The following is an 18,804-nucleotide window of genomic DNA, read 5'->3' as shown; positions in this document are numbered from 1 at the left end:
CACTTGCAAATCATTTTGTGCGGTTTCGCTCTAGCCAGACATTCCACCAAGTAGTTAGCACGGCTCCTAGGATTTGTTTTCTCATAGCAGTTGGTGTTATAGAACTTAGGGAATCCCACCAATCTGCTGTGCTTTCATGAGTCATATGTTGAGGAAAGAAGGAACTATAACCCATCTAGCTTGAGACATGGTGCCAAACCCTCCTTGTGAAAAGACACTCTTTTTCTAGGTGATTTGAATGTTCAAAAGCACTTCTACATGGACTGCATATCCAATCACATGGCCAATGTCTCTTGAGAAGGTTTTCAGCTGTTAGTGTTCTTTGGTGCAGGATCAACCATCCGAAAAAGACGGTGTTTTGGTTCAGAATGCGCCGTCCAAAGAGTTGATAAATTTGCATATGTTATTTCCCCTTGAAATTGCATTTGATATGCACTCTTTGCCTAGTATTCTCCATTTGCAGTCCTTCCAGGAGATGTCGTCTGTTCTTTGTTCATCTAGAACGACATCCTGTATGTTGCTCCCTAGCTGAACCAGTTCCTCAATCTCTAAAATAGATGTAATCAGGTTAAGCATGGCAATCCAATAGTTGTCTTTCAATTCCATCCGGAGATTATTTCCCTTTCTTTTGGCAAGCTTGAAAATAGAGTGTGCAATGTGTTGAGGTGCTCTTCCATCGAGCCAATGGTCTGTCCAAAACCTGATTTTGTTCCCATTTCCTATCGAGATTGTGGGATAGTATTTTGATGAAAATGTCGGCGAGCAAAAGCCGGTTCAATTTTTGCTGGTTTAAAATCTAAATACGTGGGACCCGCTGCAATGTGAGCAAAAATATATTGCTAATATCCTGCTTTGGGACCGTGTCTTTCTCGATCATGTATCCCTAATTGTCCATTGCTCGTCCCGCTTCACGCCGATGGACAAGACGAATTGAAATCGAACACAGTAACAGCTGACAACGGACATAATTTTGATTGTACAGAATCATCTTTAATTTTTATAATAGGTTGAAATCGAACACAGCTGACAACGTATGAAATTTTGGGAGTACGGAATCATCTTTAATTTCTAGAGTAAATTATACTTTGAGACACCTTTTTAACTAGTCTTGCATCTTGGACTAGGGATAAACTAAGCTTTTCACCTTGCACCAGGTATTTTTCCCAAAATGTTTCAATTTAGGCTTCTTCTTCCTCCAGCTCCCCCTCTCTTTCTCTTCTCTCTACTAACGGTAATCACATGAGAATCCCGACCTCCCCACCCCTGCAACTATGGGCATCAGAAGTAGAAGTCATGCTTGAGCACGTTGCCGGCACTGTACACGCTTGAGCTCTATCTGCATTGCTGCCGATATCGTGATGGGGATGTTGGACCAGCTTAGCACGAGCAAGGGCTGGTGAAGATGGAGGTAAAGCCGGATAGCTCGTCCAATGATCTTGATTTTGGCACATGTCTCAGCGCGCCTGATCTCGGTCTGGTGGAAAATTTGTGGAAATAATTCGAATGGAAATAGGAGAGGAATCAAGCGAAGGTAACATCAAGGGGGAGGCAACAAAAGAATAATTTTATTGGCCCCTTGCTCTCTGCTGCCTTTATCATCACCAAGAGCCACTACCTTGCCTTACTTCGCTTCCTCTAATCGACCACTGAGTGGTGAGTAGATGAGTGTGCCTCACTCACCAAGACCTGCTGCTGCTAAGTGCCATTGCCAACATGAAGCCTGCCACAGATGGAGGAGTTTGGTGATTGGAGTTTGGGAGAAGACAGGGTGAAGGAGATGAAGAGAGAGGGTGGTCTAGAGTGCAACAAAAAGGAAATATTAACTAGCCCAAACTGAAAACATAGGTAAAGGGGTAGTTCAAAGTGAAAGCTTGGTAATAAAAGGTGGTCCAATATGCAATTTACTCTAATTTTTATAATAGACATAAAGATATATAAACATATCAATAAATATATGATTTTGTTGAAGTATTTTTTTTAGATTAATCTATACATATGAGCTCTGTATTTTTAAGATAAATATTTTAGAAATTATTTATAGTGAAAGATTTCAAAGTTTAACATTAAGCTTATCCAAAACGATAAGGGTTATCAACCCAAAGGGAGTAACAACTTCTCTACCTATATCCCCTTCTTAATAACACTATTTCACCATTCAAATTCTCCATCAACTTTTTTTTCTCAACCAATCACAACATTTTCCCATTTAATTCTACCTACTTTTAATGTGCACTATCAAACCTAAAACTCTTTATATTCTGAGATGAGGTAGTATGTTTTAGAACAAATAAGTAATAGCTAGAGTGATAAAGACTTTGATACTCCTAATACATATACAAAATCATAATTTTTATGTTACAGCTACATTTTTCTCACCAAAGAGAGATGCGTAAATATACATCATACCACACAGAGGTCATTATATTAGGTGTCTCTCCCTACAACAAATAGACCATATAATTTGACTAGTCATACATCTATGTTCTGTCAGCATTCTATAATTATTTCACAACTTCTCACGATCATTTCAAAAATATTGTTTGGAGGATGCATCAGGACACACCGGAAGCATTCTCCAACCCTATCGAATAAGAAATAAAAGATCAAGGCACAATTTTGCTAACTGCAAAGCCCAGCTTCCCTTAAACCATAAAACAACGGCATCGTGGAGTTAACCATCATCATCTATCTTCCCTCATCAATCTCAGAGCTAGAACAAGGCGACAGTGCTAAAGGGGAGGTGTCCCTGTGAAATTTGGGTTTGCTGCTTGAGCTTGATGGCATGCTGCCTTGGGTACCTGAAGATTGCTGTATCGATGATCCTGAGAAGTAGCCTGCTATGAAGCCATCATTCTCACTCCTGATCTGCGACTGAGGGATATAGCTAGGCCTCGCATTCGCTTCCACTTCAACCATCTCGATATCTTCAGTGGGCGTTGATGAGGCAAGCCCATTGTGCAAACAAGAATGACGTTGATGACTCGCATGACCTCTTCCTGGTTGAATTCTGTGAGTTTTGGGTCTAATATTTCAAGTGGCTGCTTGTTCTCAAGCAAACACCATGCCTATGAGTTGATTTAGTTAGTTAAATAAATTTGATGTGTAAGTTTGAGAAAGTATTAACATATGTACCCATCCAAGTAGGTATTTCTTATCGTCCTCGACGCTATCATCAAAGTTTGGCCTTCCTGCAATGATTTCCATTGCCACGATTCCAAATGCAAAAACATCAGCTTTCTCCGTCAGATGGCCCATCATGGCATACTCAGGTGCGAGATAACCTCTAAAAAGTAAGAACATGATAATGTTGGTCGATTGATTTTTTGCCATGAATACGACATAGAAATATATGCAAAGAAGTGTTCTTACAGCGTGCCTGCAACTCCTGTGCTAAGATGAGTCATGCTGTCATTATAATGCCTAGCAAGCCCAAAGTCAGAGATCTTGGGATTGAGATCAGCATCAAGTAAGACATTGCTGGTTTTGATGTCCCTGTGCACTATTCGTGTGCTAGACTCCTTGTGAAGATATGCTAGGCCTCTTGCTATGCCTACACATATCTCAAAGCAGGTTCTCCAATCTAGTTTCAAGCTTGCCTTGCCTGCACACATACAAAAGTTTTATGCACCTTGGAAGTTTGGTGCAAATTTCATCGAAGCTGTCTCTAGTTTAGGAGGTCCAGAAAAGAAAAACAATACCTAAGATTGCTCGATCAAGGCTCCTGTTTTCCATATATTCATAGACCAAAAGTGGGGCATCACTCTCAATGCAACAACCATGCAACTTCACAAGGTTTCGATGTTGAACCGCGGATATTGTTGCAATTTCTGTCATGAACTCCCTTTTCCCTTGATGGGATGTTGCAGATAACTGCTTCACGGCTACCATTCTTCCATCAAGTAGCTTACCCTTCATACATAATATACAAATACTACTACCAATCATGAATTCGGAAAGCAAATAAAACATAACTGTAATACACCTAGCAAATTATTAATAGTGATTAGCTGCTTTGAGACAAACAGTGAGAGTATGGAGAAAGCTGAAAATATATAGAACAGAATGTAGATTGTAGAATGATACTATTATACAGTAATTTGCTAATGTTTACAAATAAAATTCCACAAAAAAAAGTCCAGCTATGTTGTAAAATATTCCCAATCAAACCATATGGATTAACTCTACCAATTACAACATAGAAAGGGAGATTTTGCAACCATGTCTTGGTTTGGGGAACCACATCCAGCATATGCTCAACTAGTAAAGTGCATAGGTTTCTAAGTTTTGAGGGAAGGCATCGAACTTACCTTGTAAACAAGTCCATACCCTCCTCTTCCAAGAATGTTTTGAGGACTAAAGTTGTCAGTAGCTGATTTTATTTCTCCATAACTAAAGACATTAGGTGTTCCCACTATGCGGAGGAGCTCTGCAAGTTCACATTATAGCGCAGAAGGGAAGCACTTAACAGTTATTTCTTTGTAAGATTATCACAACAGTTTTTCAGCATGCATTACCTTCCATCTCCACCTCTAACCTTTTACGTTTCTGTGTCCAAACAAAAGTTCCTGTAACTGCTAGAAGTCCTACAATAACAGCACTGACTACAACTCCAACAACCAAACCTCTTCTACCGCTGCTTTTATTCTCACCGTTAGTCGTGTTGTTTATGTTTAGACCAGGATCCCCTTCAATGCAGTAAGAGTTTAGATAATAGAAAATGGATTATTGTTCTAAGATGATCTCCTAGAAATAATTATGCTTTTAGCAAGATAAGCATCAGTACCCGAAAAAGAGACACTTAATGCTGAGATAGATGGCCCATAGAACCCTATGGTAGGAATGCAACAAGTGCCTTTTCCAGCCCAGAAGAGATGAATCTCCATGAAATTGTTTGTAACGTCAGTAAAGTATTGCCTTTCAACAGGAGCATTTGATTTTTCATTTGCATATTTCTTTATATCAAAGTCCTGTTCTTTGCGCTCTCCCTGCACCAAGCAGGTAAAAAAAAATTAAGATTCTTGTATTCAAAAAATTAATGAAACATATTTGAATCAATTTAGCAGATGATACAGGATGGAAACTACTCTTGTTATTATCACTATCACAGTGACGAATTAGTCACCTGAATGTATATATCGAAAATCCTCCTTCCCATGCTTTGCCAGATCTGTCCATCTGGGAAGATCTCTGCAAATTTTAGTGCAACAATGTACTTACCATTCTTGAGCCCAATGCCATAGTATCTCAGAGAAGAGGGTGACGTTCTAGCTGTCTGGAATAGTTCACTATCAAGTGTTTTGTTAAACTGATTTGAAGTGTATATAATGTAACTTCTATTAGGTTCACCCATGTAGAATTTCCCAGTATTGCTAACACCCCATCTCACTGGCCTTGTAACGTAGTATGATGCACCTTGTAGATTGGCACCGTCAAATTCATAAATGAACTTATCGTCGCTTTTAACGGATCTGGAACCACCGCAATCTACCGCAAAAGAGGAATCTACAATATAACAGAATCATATAAGCGATATAGAACTTGGTGTTGCCCAAAGCAGGTATTGATATGGATCAGGAGACAAGAGCTCACACTCTGGTTGACCAAGGAAACATGGAGTATCTTGCTGGAGACATTCTAGCCCTGAAGGCAAAATACTACGAGCACAATGTATAATTCATGGCATAATTAGATGTTTACAACTTTCTGTTTGTAATAGAGACAAGGGGAATCTAGGTGAAGGGGAAAAATCGAACCTGCTGTAAGAGCTATCTATCATAAAGTTGTTCCACACCAAATTCCTAAGAGAAGTATAAAGCACATAGGTTAGATCAGAAGATGTGATGTTTTGGCACCGAAATTGCAATATTGATATCCAGATTGAAAATACAGTAGATATGCATGAATTTATTCTGCCTTCTAATTAAATAGGTATTAGGATATAGAACCCTACACATTTAAAATTTTTGTGCTAACCCAAGCAGGAAATCTTCCAGAAAGCATGTTATATGACAAATCGCTGCAAAAGAAATTTGAAGAAATATGTTGATAAAAATAAATAAAGGACAAGACACACCATCAACTAACTAATTAAATAAATCCGCATAGTGCATCTACATACTGTCAGGATGCTGGCGAAATTAATTGGTGAAAAACAACTGAATAAAATAGAACAAAACTACTTACATAGTACTAAGTGAAGGGCTTATGGTAGTGTTGGGCAGGCTCCCATTAAGGTCATTGCTCCCAAGAAATCTGGTTCCTATAAACTTTAGTTTGGGAAATTCGAAACTACTAGTTTGAGATAAATTTCGAAACAATATATTCTATACATGATTCCTTACAGGAAAACGAGCATTGGAAGGTTCATAATTGTCGGAGGAACCATGCCTGTGATGCTGTTAAAACTTAAATCCCTGCCTCGCCAGAGAAGACATAATTAATTAAAGAGCAAACAGTTCAACACCATCACATGCACTTTACTAGCTCTCACATACAAGCAGTTCAACACCAACTCATCAAATAGGTTTTAAATTTAACATTCCACCAAAGAATGCTTACCGTACATACGTAACTGAGTTGTACAGCATTTTTGAGAAGTTAATGAAGTATGGCTGTCATATAATGGTAAACAGTTAAGTTCTTTTTTTGTTAAAATGAATGCTTACAAGTACGTGAGGTTCTTAAAATTTGAGAAGTCCACTGAAGTCAGCTTGTCAGATATGTTGCAGTTTCGCAGGGTTCTGTAAGAAGGGAAAGAAAAAAAACTTCAGGATATTCCACAAATGCCAAAATATGGACTAATTAAATTAAGAGCATGCAAATGCCATCGTACAGAGCATTCAAGGATGTCATGTTAGACACAAAATCCAAGGAAGACACCTCTCCTGTTAAATCACCTATCCACCTTTTCAATATAAAAGATAACAATTCAAAAAATGGCATTAATTAACTGCAACAAGCACACAACAGGTGTCTCCCAAAGTCCCAAAGTAACTAGGGTTACAGGAAGAGCATACAAACTATTCAACTTGACAAGCTTTGAAAGACTTGCAGGAATGGGTCCTTCAATTTTGTTTCCTTGGAGCTTCCTGCATGGCCACATATATATTCATTTTAAAACGTATAAAACTGTAGTTCATTACGCAATTAAATGTGAGTATGTGACACATTTAGGCAGAACGTTTATTTTATTCTTTTTATACATAAAAACGGCTAAATGAACATTGAGAACATAAGTGGTCATATTTTTACATGATATTCTTGCGTACCCCACCCAAAAAAAAATCAAGTTGCAACTTACAGTTCTTCCAAATTTGACAAGTTTCCAATATAATCCGGTATTTTCCCAGTGAAATCATTATCTGATGCTCGTCTGGACGTGTAGAAACAAAGTTAATGCACTGATGGTATCGAACACTTTCTTAAATATAAAGTGTAATCAGAATTTACAATACTCTCAGGTTCTTAAGCTTGGAAAGGGTTAATGGTAGGTCCCCACTTAAACCACAGCTATCAATATACCTGCATAATTGGACGAGTAGTGATACGTTCAGCTTATCAATTATGATGCACATGCATGTTGTTGGAAGAAAAAGTGAGACATGAAGAAACAAGACATAACAGTCGTTCAAGTTCAATTAAGTATTGAATTTCGTCAGGAAGTACGCCAACAAACTTAGTCATGCTAAGGCTCCTGAAACACACACAAAAAAAAAGGGGTTTAGAGAAAAAAAGTATGCAATTGGGAAATTAAATGCAGAGAAGTACTTTTAATTGTCTGACTAACTTCTAAACCCAATGAGCTTATGAGATAATGAGAATAACAAAAATAATAACAGATGAAACAGCTCTGTAAATTTTTATCCTGCTGTATTTGTTCACCACAGTAACTGAAGATGTTAGTTTCCCAGTTCTTACAATGATATAAGATTCTTGAGGTTCCAAAGCTCCCTTGGTAAAACTCCACTTAACGCATTAAACGCCACATATCTTTGCAGTTTTTTGAAAAGAGAATAGCGTAAGTTATGTGCTACACAAGACATCATGTAACAATGATAACTCTTTAAGTTGAAATACTTCCAATCATATATTTGAATTGTAATTCTTACAATTCCCTCAGGTAAGTCATATTCCCAATGAATGTCGGTAAATATCCAGTCAAGTAATTTTGATCTAGATTCCTGAAAGCACATCATGTAAGCAGTAATTAATTAATAAGATACCAATATTCAGAACGTAGTTAAGTTGGACTGTGATAACCACTTCATGCAGGGGCGGATCCAACGTGGGTGCAGGGGGGACTCAAGTCCCCCCTACACCCACAAAACCCCTGGACACCCCCCTAAGCCCCTCCTTTAATTTTTTCATCATAGTTGATAAGATAGGAGGTGCTAAAGGTCTTATAATAGCATTTTAGCATAGTTTAATACTGAGATTATTTGTTTATATCGGTGTACTCGGTATGTTGAGTCCCCCCAACTTTTTGTTTCTTGATCCGCCCCTCATGTAAGCAGTACAGAAGAACCCTATGTAGTATGCTCTTTACAAAATTATCCGTTGCACTGGCACCAATATTCAGAGCACGGTCGAGTTAGACTACATTTTCGAGCTGTCGAAACAACGTATCTACTGAGATTAACAAATAAAGTGACATATATGCTTAGAATTTTTGCACCTCTTGTAACCAGCATATCTACTTAAAGAATTGAAACTAACAAAATCTGTACACCAAGTCTGAATGCTCTGTTCTCTCCATTACAATAAATAAGTGTACAAGTGGAACAGAAAAACGTACGTCCATGCGCATGAAATTCAACAGTATTCACTTCTTTCTTATTTTTGTTACCAGTTGCGTGCATAGAGCAATTATTTACAAGGAGCTGCAGCATTTATCATGTATTAATATCAGTGTCTTTTTTAACTTCAGTAGAGGAGGAAATAACTCGTACAAGTATGTCAGGTAAGTTAGATCTTGTAGTTCCTCTGGAATCTTCCCAACAACATTTATTGCAAATACTTTCCTGTAAGAATAAATGCAGAACAGTAAGTCTGGTTTGTTAGTGTTGACAAATATCATGCGCGATTAGCAGGCACAACTGATGAATCTATTCTTAGATGCTCATGTCAAATACTATGAACAAGCTAAGTTAGTGCGGTGTCGTCTTGAATTAAGACGATAGCTGCTTACAGCTTGGTAATATGGCAGACGGTGCCGCTGCAGTCGCACTTGATGCCTGGGTTGTTCTTGGGGTTGCCTTCGAGGTCGGTGTTGTCGACGGCGACGCCGTAGCATGGCTCGTTGCTCATCTTCCACAGCGGCGACGTCTTCCTTCCCCATCTCCCCAATATCGCGTCCAGCGCCGCCACTGCAGCAAAACCAGAAACCTTTAGCGGTCCGTTTGGTTAGAGGGAGTTTTTAGGAGGGATTGAGAGTTTAATGCTTAAAACTTTAAAAAGAGGTGTAAAAAATGTGCAGACATGTACCTTCTTTTGGATCTGTCCTGGTGGCCTGCGTCACCTGCTGCTGCTGAGCTCGAGCAGCCAGCAGGAGGAGCAGCAGCATCTGAAGCAGCACAGCACCATTCATCCTTCTTGCGTTGGTTGTTTCTCCTTTCTCTGTCTCCAATTTCACTGATGTGTGCATGGATGACTACAAATGGAGATGCAGAGAATGAGATATATCATCTTGCATGTTTAATGCCATTGCACGTCAACCATCTCCATTGACGCGACGACTTGAAAGTTGCTAAGTCGTCGACACAGCACTGCAGAAAGAGGTGTGACACCCTCCTGTCACAACTCCTACAAGTAAAGCAATGCTTAGGACAGCGACAGGTTTTCCAAATAAAATTTTTACCACCGATATCTATGGTACTACATCACTAATATAAAAGCCACTAAGTTGTGTATTACAAAATGTACTTTTAGACAAATCTGCTTAATCTTGCATGATAAGAATATTATTACTAGATATCGACAGCTGAAGATTGTACATATTTGGGGACCAAATTAAAATGTCAGTTATATTTGATCAGAGGGAAACTGAAATAAGTCAGGAGGCAAATGAACTGAACAATAACAAGCAAGTTGATGTCACGCTTTCTAGTCCTTTGTGGGCTCTACGTGCTCTTGTAAGGTGAGCTGTCTCAATCAGAGAAAAAAAATTGAAAGAAAAATCAGAGAAATTAAGCAGTGATAGAAACTATAGACCAGGTACATAATCATTAGCTGAAACGAACTGTGCGGCTAGCGGAGTAGAGCGAACCTAAAAGATTTCATCAAGGCCTGTGCCAAGTATATATCTAACGACCCAAAATTGAGATTTGAGAGTAGAAGAACAACTGGTCGCCCGTCGGCAGACATGTGCCTCTCCAAGTGAACTTTTGTTAAGAACTTTTAGAGCCAGTTGATACTAAATTTATTTCTGGGTCTCTAAAATTCCGAAATCGCAGCATATCGGAAGGTTCGAATGTCATTTTCAACCAAACTTTGAAATATGAACAAACATTCGCTGCATTCGAGTGTATCACCCTGTGCGAGGGGATACATTGGTCAGTGCGAGGGGAAGGAAGAGGCGGAATGGCGTACCTGTGCCTGAAGCCGGTTGCTCCGGGAGAGGGGATGTTCATCCGGCGTCCCTCGAGCTCCATGGCGGCGCCACCGCGCCAAGAAGGGGCAGGTGAGCCACTGCCAGTGCCGCGCGACGGGAGGGATGTCATGTACATGGGCTGCTGTGATGTCCTTCCAGGAGGCTGGACAAGTGGGCTGGCTTTGGGCCCATTGGCTAGGGAGAAGGAGACTAGAAAAGAGGCAAAGCAGCCAGCAGCCAGGGTTATCCATGAACAGAAAAGCAACTTGGCTTTGCCATGGTTCTCTTCCTTCTCCAACTCTGCCTCCCCTGATTTCTATTTCTCTAATCTCAATCTCATGCTTCTGCCTTCTCTGTATTGCTCTTCCCAATCCCTGATTCTATTCTCTTGATTGTATCCCACTATCACTTAGCACTTTGTATTCTTGAGTGGATTTGCAATATATCGGTGGCACTGTGTGTGAGAGATTTGGTGTGATTGTGTTGGTTCGTGACAATATGGTATCAGAGCTGTCGATCTGTGGGATTTCCAGTGGGGAGATGGTGTGGGAGAGCACTAGTGACAAGGGGAGTAGCCGGCAGCTAAGGGGTGGTTTCTTCGGAGGAGACGCCCACCACCTGTTCGGCAAAATGTCGAGCCAGCTAGGAGGTGACTCAAGTGCTGTACTTCGCGTCACCGTGAGCCATATCCACTATCCAGTGACATCTGAGGTGTTGCATCAAGTCTATGACGCCTACGGAGCAGTGGCGGGGCAAGTGCTTGCGATGAGCAATTGGCATGTTGAGGCTCTCATGTCGTTCATGTCAGGCCATGACGCGGAGAGGGTTCGTTCTGCCACTCACGGCCGCAATATCTATGATGGATGTTGCCAGCTGGGTATTCAGTACACACAGTCCTTGCTCGGAGGTGACGTTGACATGACGCCCACCAAGTGTTCGATGTCGGGACCAAGTGCGCCACCACCAGGCCAGTGGCCGAGTGCAGTCCAACAGCACCAGAACATGTGTTCCCGGTCACCACGAATCCATCTACGCCTTCAGCCGCATCAGCAGCAGTGGCTCCACCGGTTTCCCTCACCGCGACCATGGAGGATGAGGTTGACATGGGCAAGGTTGAGGACAAATCAGAAAAGACCTTCCATGATTTGTGTGTAGAGATAAAGGACATGATCAATCAAATGCTCGTGACATGCCGCGACATCAAGGTTGAGTCAACTACGAGCGTTGATATCACCAGAGTTGTGGCAGCTACAAGCACCAACACCAAATCAGTCCCCAACACCTTGGAGGACTGTAAGGAGGCCAATTTAATCAACTTGGTTGATACTAATGAGTTGTGCATGGTTACAGCCACCAAGTGTTTGACGAAAGGCAATGAACAAATGATCAATGATGATGATGATGACATGGCCACCGAGGATTTAGTTGAGTTCACATAAGTGAATTCCAAGTTCATGGTGCTGCAAACATCCTTCAATAATCCATGGTTTGGTCATCAAGCTATTTTTGTCGTCTACTTGACTCACTATGATTGCTTTGACCGGAGCTCAGAATACACAGCTAGATCTCCACCAGTACCACCTTGGAGAGTAGCAATTCCATGGAACAAAGCTGAGATGACCTTAGGTTCTCGGCCTTTACCATGGCCTGATCCACAGCTTTGTCAAGGCAGTGGAGGCGTGGTGGTAAGGCCCTTACAACCCTTGCCGCCACCTATTCAAGTGGATGTTCAAGCTGAATTTGAAGCATTGAATTTACATGGTGAGTCTCATGAAATCTCCTTGAACCATAATGTTGCCCAGTTCATGAGTAGAGCAATTACTTCCACTGAGGGCTTGCTACAAAATCTGGTTGTTGGATGGTGTATTTGGTATGAGCTATGTCTCTCTTGTACCTTTTGGAATGTCTATCAGCATGCGCAACATTTAGCCTATGGTTGGTCATTTGGTGATCATGATTTGTTCCTACTACTGGTGCTGATTTCCCAGCTATCACCCGATGCATGGTGTGATTGTTTGTTCAGTGGAGCTAATGCTGATGGTAATTGCACTTGCAAGTCACATGAGAGACGTACCCATCGCCATGCTCGGTGCTACACTATTCCAATTTCATTTTAGGTTCAGAGTAACAACAATGATGTACTAGATGATATTTCTTGGACTCAATTCAGATCAAACAATGGTGAGGCTTTTGGGGTTTCAACAAGAAAGTTGGTCAACTTGCAACCTTGGCCTCCTCCTTCGCAATGGAGAAGTGAGGTATTCAGTTTGTGTGCAGCAGGAGGGCAAGGGCTCAATTTTTCTTGGAAATGTATATCTGAAGGGAAACTAATGTTATGGACAAATGAGAAAGTTCTTAGAAGAGAATATACAAACAAAGTGTTATGGCTGTCAGTTGCCAATTCTTGGGATTTAATATGGGCAGTGCTACAACAGTTGCTATGTACATCTGAGCTTATTCTTCAACATGGGCAGACATATGAGCTATTGTTACAAAGGGAGCAGCTGAAACTTGGTGCAGTCCATATCAGTTTGGAAGCTAGCACTTTCAGTAAGCATTCTCGTGGAATAGAACTAGTTAAATGTTCAGAGAGATGCCTCATTTGTTTAGTTTGTGAGGACAGCATAGTGTTGCACACATGGGCCTATCGAGTGGTTAAATTAGTTGCTGCAAGATTGATTGGTGATCAAGGTTAAATCATACAATTTTTAGCAATCTGGGAGTTTGCAAACAAAGAAGTAGCTCTTATTCAGACAAAGAAGCAGATGCATGTTTTTCAGTCCACTAATCTCAATATGCTGACAGTAGTGGTGAAGAAGGCGTGAAGGCTTGGTGGTTGAGGCAGCAAAAGCATGGTAGAGAGTGTGGTTGTGATGCTCAGGTTTTATGTATGCTGGACAAGTGGATTCAACAGTGGGCAGGGTCTATATCAGATGGTTCGAAGGTCATCAAACAATTGTTCTGGGATTCTGCCCAACAAGACATTTTCCTGCAGGTACCCTGGGATCTTGGGGGCATTAATCTGGCGAGTCAGTTGCATCGGCTTGGGGACAAGCCGATTCTTAACGGGGGAAGAATGTCATGTACATGGGCTGCTGTGATGTCCTTCCAGGAGGCTGGACAAGTGGGCTGGCTTTGGGCCCATTCGGCTAGGGAGAGGGAGACTAGAAAAGAGGCAAAGTAGCCAGCAGTCAGGGTTATCGATGAACAGAAAAGCAGCTTGGCTTTGCCATGGCTCTCTTCCTTCTCCAACTCTGCCTCTCCTGATTTCTATTTTTCTAATCTCAATCTCATGCTTCTGCCTTCTCTGATGTACATATGTAATACTGTTGTTTGCTACTAATGAGTCAAGTTGGGAATAGCTTGGTCTCAAAATATGGTTTCTTTGTTTGTTCTATGTGTAGGTGACTCGGATGCCGGGAGAGTATTTGCGGTGATGGACCGGGAGTCGGCTTGGTGGTAAGACGATGTCCGTGGTGGTCAGATATCATGCGGGATACTTAGGCTAGAATTGATGCACGTGGTTGGTGAAGATTTCATATGGCAAGAATTATAGAACTGGATGGAGGGAGTCACTGCTCGTAGTTGTTCCTGCATCGCTGGTAACAAATTAAGTCCTGGATGCACAATTAGTTAAAGAAATTCACTGCAATAAGAAGCTGGCCATTGCATACATGGGCAACATGCTCGACATTAGATTGTTTACTAGTATTAACAACAAAAGAACATGCTGGACATAGATTGTTTACTAGTATTAACAACAAATGAACATGCTGCAAGTTAATCATCCCATGATTGTATCATGTTAGCGTACACCGTGCACAGCATCAAAAGGTCGACGAGATAGACGCCACTAACCACTCCATCCGTATTTTAATTTTAATATATGACGCCGTTGACTTTTTAACATCGTTTGACCATTCGTTTTATTCAATTTTTTTTAAATATGAAAATATTTATGTTATGCTCAAAGAACATTTGATGATAATTCAAAGTCACAATAAAATAAATAATAATTATATAAATTTTTTAAATAAGACGAATGGTTAAACGTTAAAAAAAATTCAACAGCGTCATATATTAAAATATGAAAGTAGTATGCTATAGAGTACACAAGAATCGTGGAGCAGGGTGCAGGTCGCTGCTTGGCAGCAGGAGCTGCTGTGCTACTGAACGAAGTAGCAGCTAACGCCGCCACAGATGTGAGGCCCAGTTTGCGGAGGAGCACGAAGCGGCCGGCCATGTCAACGACGACGATCCGTGGTGACCTCGAGTTGAAATTTTTGTTTTCTTCAAAAAAAATGGACAGATTGGATTGAGGCTGGTGCCGCGCCTGCTCATTCATAGTCATATATATGAATCAGGGGCAAAAAACGAAGCAACAGGTCTACCCCTACTCATGATTTAATGGTGTCAACGGTAGGATCGAATAGTAATAACTAATCCAATCAAAGGGGGGTGAATAGTTGGTATACCCATAAACCGAAAATTTTTAGCGGAAATAAAAGTTACCCATGAATTCGACGGAGATCGGTCTGACCGAGATTGATCTGCCGGTCTGACTAAGTGGATGTCGCCGGTCTGACCGGTATAGATCAACCGGTCTGACCGCTGATGTCGCCTGCCGCACCTGTCGCCACCGCCGGTCTGACCGTCGTGCTCCCGCCGGTCTGACCGCCGCCTTGCCGCCGGTCCGACCGCCGGTGAGTCGTCGGTTAGACCGCCGAAACCCGGTGAAACACAAATCGAAGAACTCTTAAAGTAGATGACGACTTTATTACTTCTCTCTGTGTTCACAAAATGCACCAACAGCACTCCTTACAAAAATTTCGACTAAACTCGAAACCCTAACTCAAAACTCAACTCAATTGCTCTCAAAAGCGATACCAGGAAACCTCACGCTCCCCCTATATTTATACCCGAGGTAGGCAGCCTAAAGCCACGAACCAAACTCATACTAGGAGTCCTAAACACCTTAGGAAACCCTCTAGTACAAGAAAGAAACTTTACATAACCAATCGTACCAAATTTAGACTCCTTCCAAATTCGACTCCGCATCCCATACACATACAATAACTCCATCGTATGCCATATGGAATCTCCATCAACCACGTGCATCAACTCTAGCCTTAGTATCCCGCGTGATCTCTGACCACCACGGACGTCATCTTATCCCCAAGCCGACTCCCGGTCCATCACCGTAAATACTCTCCCGAGACATCGAGTCACCTACACATAAAATAAACAAAGAAACCATATTCCAAGACAAAGCTATCTCCAACTTGACTCATTAGTAGCAAACAATAGTATTACATACGTATAGTATCCATTTAGAAGCCATAATCATGAAATAATCACGGATATCCAAATAAACAACCCGAAACCGAAACCGACACAGCGTCGGCCGGTCAGACCGCGGGCTGCACCGGTCTGACCGCGCATACACTACCGGTCTGACCGGCTACCAGAGCCCGGTCTATCCGGCCACATGAAATAACAGTACCTGTGATTCACCTGTAAATCCAATCATCTCCAAAACCACTTCGTGAATAAATTCCAAATATCAAAACCAATAATCTCCGATGCCAATTGTTCATCACAAAATAATAATCAAAAACACCTTTGATTTTACCTTTAACACCTGCCCATACTTTTCTAACCAGATTTGTATATTTCGTTAAATTTAACCAAACAGTGACAAATTTTGATAGATTTTTGACAGGATTTTCACAAGCTTGCAACGGGCGCAAAAAACTTCCAAAAGTATTCATCACATTCACCATGAAAAAGATCGCCAAATAAATAAATTCCTTGCAGTTATTGGGAAAACAAAAAAAAAAAGAGAGAGAAAGAACAAACGCTGCAAGCTGCCCGTGGACATGCCTCGTCGACGAGATGGTCGCTCGCCGCCCAAATCGTCGCGTGCAGCTGCCAAGGCCGCCGCCGCGCCGCGAGCTCGCGCGCTGCCGCTGGAGCTGCTCCTACCCACCGCGTGCTGCTGCCTGGGTACGTCACCGCATCCGCGCCCCTCACCTGCTCACGCGCTGCCGCCGCCGGAGCCTCTCCTTCATCGCCTGTCACCTGCTCATTCCTGGCCGCGCTAGGATGCTTCGCGCAGCCGCGGCCGTCGCCTGATGCTCGGTGCGTCGGCCCGCCTAGAGCAACCCCGGCTCTAGGCATCTGCTGCTCCTCGCCTCGCCCCGCGGCGCCGCCGCCGCAGCCGCCATGTCGTTGGTTTCAGAATGGGGGGAGCGGATGAATGGTGCCACGGAATGGGTATAATGGTCCATTTCTACTTTCTTTGCAATTTCATCTATTCTTTTCACACTCTTATTCCAGGCCCACCAAACGATCATCCAAAGTGAACGCAAACGGTAGATTCATTTAACAAAAGTGGGGGCAAAATCACAAACCCTAGAAAAAAGTGGTAAAATCACAATTGCTTCTGAAAGTAGGGGCAAAAATGCAATTATCCCATCAATTTTTTACTACTATTAGATGTAGCAATTAATCATTTATTACCTAGATCCACACATGTCATGCACATATAAGATCTACATGTGACACATAGATAGTAAATGATTAAATGCTAAATCTAAGAGTGGGATTAAGTTAAATGTCCCGAGAAAAGCAAGGGAAGAAAGATAAAATAGGACATCGTGACTTTACGGTTTTAGCTGTATGCTACTGCGTTAAGTAACTTTTATGAGAAGATGTACACTTTGTAAATATGAAAATTATCTCATGGACACCATGTATATAAAATATTCATTTCTAGTTGAATAGAAGAGAGAAACCACGTGAATGCTATGAAATATCTCTTGGCGGCTAGATCCACATGTCAAGTCCCCCTATCTTTGCCCCTCTCTCTCTGGAAGTCATGGCAAAGAGGAGCAAGAGGTGAGAGAATACGCTGGAGCATGGCGGTGCCAGGCAGGCCACAGTGGATGACGTCGAGTAGGAGCGGAGTGCATGGAGATCGACAAGGTAGTGCGGACGAAGTGCAAGTGGATGCACGCAGGTTGGAGTTGCGCAGAAGCAGCAGTGCTAGGTGCAAGTGCACAAGACATCAGTGGTGGCGACGGGAGGAGGAGGTTGAGCTAGAGGCCACTCGGCGCCATGCAACCGAGCTAGAGGAGTAGTACCAGCAAGCGACAACCCAAGAACCAAGCGCGTGGTGGGTTTGCATGGAGCAACAAGGTTGTTGCGACGGGGCTCTACGCCATCCTCAACCACATTATCCTCCATGCCACACCCGCCCAAGCCATTGAGTGCTTCAGTGACTCCGACTCCCACACCACCACCGGTGCCATGGCCGTTACGGCAGATGACACCTATTCCTGTTGCTTCATGACAAAGGTGTGCGCTATGGCGCCCGTCGACATGGCCACCCACCTCAGCGGCCTCCTCCAAGTGGGTGTGCAAGTCTTGCAGCGAGCGTGGCTTCACCGTGTTACTCCTCCCCCATTTTACTATTCATGTGCGAGCGAGATAGAGAGATGGTAGACCTGATAATATGGGCTCGAGGGTATTCGATCAGAAATGAATATTATAATGGGCGTAGTGTCCACGAGCTAATTTCCACATTTAGAGATTGTGTTCCGTCAAAAATCACTTTGTGCGGTGTCCAACATTAAAACCATGAAGCCATAATATCATGTAGAAAAATTTGAGGAAAAAAAAACACTGCCTCACTCATTATCCTATTTTTTCATACCTGAGGTGCAATTGTTGCAAACAATGTAGAACTGTTGTGACCTGAATTTGTTCACTGACTATACAGAACCTCCGCTATACAAATCAAGGATGCTGTTGTGGGAGAAAATATTTATGTTGTAGTTGCAAATGTCGTGCGATGGATAAAGCTGTTTGAACGTGCTAGAGGAATTTTGAAGGAAGATGTTTCTTAACTAGAGAGAATAAGAGAATAAGGTTTGCTCTAGACTTCTCAAGTGAATGTTAATAAAAGGTTTAAATTTTTTCTAAAAAAAATAAAAGGTTTAAATTAAGCTCATGCTTGAAATCCTTCAACAAGTGGAGGAAGGGAATATTTCCCTCTTTTCAGCCCCTCCATTCCAAGATCATCATAAGAGAAAAAAAAAACTCATAGGGCCAATAAAAATTCCACCTATGTTTTGTTAATTCCAAACTCCAAAAAGCACGCACACAAAATTGGTGACATATACATTTGCAAACTCCTATAAAATTTGCTGTAC

General features: G+C 41.9%; 1 pseudogene; it reads right to left on the bottom strand.

Annotated features, from left to right (window-relative positions):
* Window positions 1–2,309: 2,309 nt before the first annotated feature.
* LOC127782245 (probable LRR receptor-like serine/threonine-protein kinase At1g56140) lies at window positions 2,310–9,752 on the bottom strand (annotated as a pseudogene).
* Between the last annotated feature and the right edge of the window lie 9,052 nt (window positions 9,753–18,804).

This window comes from Oryza glaberrima, chromosome 8 (genome assembly GCF_000147395.1).
Source record: "Oryza glaberrima chromosome 8, OglaRS2, whole genome shotgun sequence".
NCBI classification, from domain to species: Eukaryota; Viridiplantae; Streptophyta; class Magnoliopsida; order Poales; family Poaceae; genus Oryza; species Oryza glaberrima.
This window is presented reverse-complemented; position numbering and strand designations above follow the sequence as displayed.